Raw genomic sequence first — 5089 nt, 5'->3', positions numbered from 1 at the left:
ATGAACCTTTTCTATTTTCTGAGAAATACAACATTGTGTGATTGGCGTCATAACCTCGTAACTGACTTTCCGGCTGAGTAATAAACTTTTTTCCGAAAACAATGCTATCATGATGTAATTGACTTAATGAGCATGCGACCAGAGAGGGTTAAAGTGTTGCACAGGAGCAAAGTAACCATATTCTCTGGATAAGAGCCTATCTTTCCTACTGTCTATGATAAGAACCATAGAATGTGCACGCAAACTGGGGGAAAGTGTGTGAATGATATTCAAGGGGAAAACAGTAAAAGATATCAGAAGGAAAATCCATTGGGAAAATCCATGAAAGCATCGGACCACAACATTTCAGCGAAGTTCTCGGTGCAGCTATCACAAGAGTTACACGGGTCAGACTGACTACGTCACATCTACGTCCCCTGAGCCTGCGCAGAAAACCTTGTCGACCAACAGGAAACGGTCGAAATTCTCGTCTCTACTGACATTAATGTGATGACTCTGTCCATATTTTACTGTCTATGTAGTAAAAATAATTATTTGTACTAATAACAAGATAATTAATGAATGCTTGAAATAGTTAATGACAATATTTCAATAGATATACCAAAGAAACAGTCTGTCATGCATGCTTCAGATCATTTAGGATTAACATCAACGAGGATCAGCAAGACAACACTTTTCTTTCTTCAGCAGTTTGGTATGGATGCCAGTATAATGACCAACTTCTACCGCTGTACCATTGAGAGCATCTTGGCTGGCAGCATCACAGCATGGTACGGCAACAGCACTGCCCATGACCACAAAGCTTTGCAGAGCTTGGTCAGGTCATCTCGGGGCATTACACGGAATGAGCTACCAACCATCCAGGACCTGCACAGCCAACGCTGCAGGAGGAAGACTAAGCGGATTCTCTCTGACCCCAGTCACAGCCTATTCATTCTCCTGCCATCCGGCATGCAGTTTAAGAGCATTCGGACCCATACCATCCGATTCAGACTGTTTTATACACAAATCATCGGGACAATATTAACACATATGACAACTTTCACTATTAAACGTGTACACCTTCCATATGATCACATACACACCTCTTGTTTACAGTGTACTTTAATATCTTCAATGATTGCAATTACCACTTCAATTCTTCTTCTTATCTTTCTTTTTGGTCTTAAGACTTTAAATACTTTTAACTTTTTTTGTTGTTATTATTTCTATTTCACTTACTCTGTGAAGTTGAGTCTAAGAAAGTCATTACTGGTATGATGTGACATCTTTATCAAGTATATGCCTACAAACTTGAACTTGAAATATAGAAATGAATACAGGCCATTTTAGACCCATGTTATACATTCGAAGGGTAGTGAAACATATTTTAATTTAGCAACTGTAAGCAACTTACATGCAGCAATAGAACAACAGTCAATCTATTAATATTTAAGCATTTTAACATTTAAGCTACAGAGCTACAACTACAGCAATAGAAAAACATTTCAAGTTACAATGCAGAGGAATGACTTTAGTTTATTCCATATAAAACCTGTCTGGGTCAAAATTATGCATTATTTAGCCTAACTGCAGTCTTCGAGTAGATACTTCAATGTTCAGATAAGCCAACAACAGAACAGAAAATCCTGATGGTCATCGTCTTGAGAGCAGACTACTCCTTTAAATCAGAGCGGCTGCTGCCGCAGTAAGCCAGCCCAGTGTCCCACCGGCACCTGCCACTGCTGCTGCGGCTGTTCCTGAAAGGCCAACAACACCTGCAAACAAAAAGACACTGTTTTGAGCTACAGGGATCAATTGGATAGACCTAACTAATCATGGGTGCATTTCCCAAAACCATAGTTGCTAACCTGTTAGCAATTTAGTTGTTTGGCAATGGGAAATGGGCAATGCAATTTCCCATTGCCAAACCAACTAAGTTGCTAACCTGTTAGCAACTTAGTTGGTTTGGCAATGGGAAATTGCATTGCAAGCAACAAAGTTTCTAACTTAGTTAGGAACTATGGTTTTGGGAAACATGCCCCAGAACAATTAATGCTGTTTTCTGATAGTTTTTTAAAGTTATTGCGCTGTCAATATCTTGTACACAACAGAGGTGATAACGATAGCGGGTGTTTTTCAGACAATGCCTGGCAATATTGTTAAACTAAATGGCATCATGAGTGTAACAAGTCCTGTGGCCCCGCCCACTTGTGTGCCTGTTTGCTGCCTGTGTTTTCTCTTTTTGTGGCAGGTGATTAGGCACAGGATGACGGGTGATTGACTTGGGGATAAGAGGCCTGCTCTCCCCATGCTGGGTGTTATTCCTTCCTCTCGGCTTTTGATTTGATGAACCTCTAGGGCCTAGACACTGATTTGCACTACACTTTTGTTTGAGCTTTCACCATACTGACTTTCTTAAAGGATTATTCCACCATTTGGGGATTTACGCTCATTTTCCACCTCCCCTCGAGTTAAACAATTGATTTTTACCTTTTCTCCAGTTCATCCAGCCGTTCTGTGAGTCTGGCGATACCACTTTTAGCTCCAGCCTAGCATAGATCATTTAATTGGATTAGACCATTAGCATCTTGCCTGCTAGCATCACGCTTAAAAGTGACTACGATTTCCGGTAATTTTCTTATTTAAAACTTGTCTCTTCTGAAGTTAGAAAGTGTAATAAGACTAACGGAAAATGAAACGTGGTGATTTTCTAGGCTGATTTGACATGAAACTATATTTTCATTCTGGCGTAATCTGCTGCAGCTCAAACTTATTGCTGGAAGTTACAGCCTACGGGGACTATTTTCAGGTGCTGCGTGATATCATTGTGCTGCTGTGCCCATGGTACGTTCGCAACGTTCCTTGATTATTACGCCGGAATGAGAGTATAGTTCCATGTCAAATCAGCCTAGAAAATCGCCACGTTTAATTTTCCGTCTTATTACACTTTCTAACTTCAGAAGAGACAAGTTTTAAATAGGAAAATTACCGGAAATCTTTTTTAAATTACCGGAAGTCACTTGCATGATGCTTCAATGATACGATTCAATGATCTATGCTAGGCTGGAGCTAATACTGGTATTGCCAGACTCACAGAACGGCTGGATGAACTGGAGAAAGGTAAAAATCAATAAATCAGCTTGAGGGGAGGTGGAAAATGAGCGTAATTCCCCAAATGGTGAAATATCCCTTTGATATTATAAATGATATTCTTTAATAAATTACTTGTTACTTTGAAATCTGTGTGTGGCCTCCCCCTCTATGTTCATGCTTGAGCAGGCATGTTACATGAGAAAAAAGGACCACATCAAGATTCTGAAGGAAAACCTCAGGCACTGAGCAGGGAACGTTGGGCTCATAGGCAGCATCGGACCTTTAAGCAAGACAATGATCTGAAACATCCAGCCAAAGTGGGAAATAAATGGTGAACAAGAAACAATAGAGTCCAGACCTAAATCCATAAAAAAGTGAGCACAAGGCCAGAGTGATGGCAAAGAATCGTTCCTGCCTCAAAACCCAGATTGCTGCCAAAAATGTGTCTCCATTGTGGACACATGGAGAGGCTTGGTAGGTATTATAAGAACCAGATTGAGAGCTGTGACTGCAAATAAAGATGTTTCCCATTGATTATTTAAGAAGGGTATGAATAATTTTGGGCATGGCATTTTTCACAAAAATGTTAAAGATAAACACCTCTTTTTTTATTTCATGTTTCTACCACATTGTCTTACAACCTTTTAGCATGTGGCAGTGTCATTTTTAGTCAGAACCAACATATTGCTCAAGAGAAAATCAACATTAAATCAATATTTGCCAGGGGTATAAATAATTTTGTTCCTGACTGTATGTGCAATGTCTGTTAGTCTTAAAAAGTGACGTCCCTGTTGGTTGCTACTTGAATGAAGACACGAGGCAAAGTAGCCTAATAATCATTAATCAATAGATCATGTGAATATTTATGTACTTTCACTGGCATAATAATATTGTTAGACTGTATCAGGTGTGCGCCCGAATAGTAGGCTAATGGAAGAAAGTCCAGGGTTTTTTGTAGGCTAATTATTTTGGTTACAATGACAGGGTTATCCGTCCGTTTGTAAAGTGCAGGTGTGCATATGTCAGTAAGTCCAGTCCGTTCCTGCAGAGGTGGGCGGGGGAGGTTAGCACAGCCCGCTGTGAGACTCCCATCACTAGGTATTCAGATCAAAGTGACAATACAAGTGGATTACCTGCGGACTGTAACACAGCCACAGTTGTGCCGGCGGCCACAGCTCCTCCGTTGGCCACTGCTGCGGCCGACATCATACCCGCTGCATAGGACCCTGCTGCTATTCCGCCAGCTGTGAAACCGATCCCCGCGAGGACCAACGGTGCGGCAACCACAGCTCCGCCTTGCATAAGAAAATTAAAGGAACATAGTCTGCAGACCTAGCCCATTTAGACACCTCAGAATTGTTTTATAGGCTCTGCTCAGAAGAACATCAACCCACATAGCCTACATTACTAGGCCTACTCATTTGGAAAACGTTTTTATCCAAAGCGACAGCAATATAATAACATTTCAGCTACAGTGCAGAGGAGACATTAGGAATTACTGCACTGCATCTATATCTATGGCTACTACTATTGGAGTGCCTATTTTAAGTAAGCTACTAGTTAAAGTAGGCTATGGTAGGAGACGGGGTAGAAGAGAGGGAAATGGAGAGGAGTAACGTTATCGGGAAGATAGAAGAGCGTCATCATCGTAAACGTTTAATAAAGTTAACTTACCTGCTCCCGCAGCAATTGCTACAGCTGTCACTATGTAAATAGAAATAAGTGGGCTTGTTAATCAACTAAAAAAGGTAGCCTATGTCAAATTCAAGTTTTTCAATTAGTCATTAAAAACACACTATAACGAATAAGAAACAGGAGCAGCTACTCACGGAGTCCCATATTCGAGTCTATTTGTGGACTGTAGTAGCAGAGACGGTTGATAAACAGCTTGGACTGTAGTAGCAGAGACGGTTGATAAAGCTAACTATAGAATCTTTGGTAGTAGCCTAGTTACGACCAATTCAAGCTCCGCTCTAAACTCTTTGGTTACAGCAGTCAGTGTGATGCCTGGAGT

This window comes from Alosa pseudoharengus, unplaced genomic scaffold (assembly GCF_046254945.1).
Source record: "Alosa pseudoharengus isolate Yale_2024_CS ecotype anadromous, Long Island Sound unplaced genomic scaffold, YU_APseudo_1.1 YU_APseudo_1.1_scf_22, whole genome shotgun sequence".
NCBI lineage: Eukaryota > Metazoa > Chordata > Actinopteri > Clupeiformes > Clupeidae > Alosa > Alosa pseudoharengus.
The sequence above is the reverse complement of the archived record's forward strand: the minus strand, read 5'-3'. Positions refer to the sequence as shown.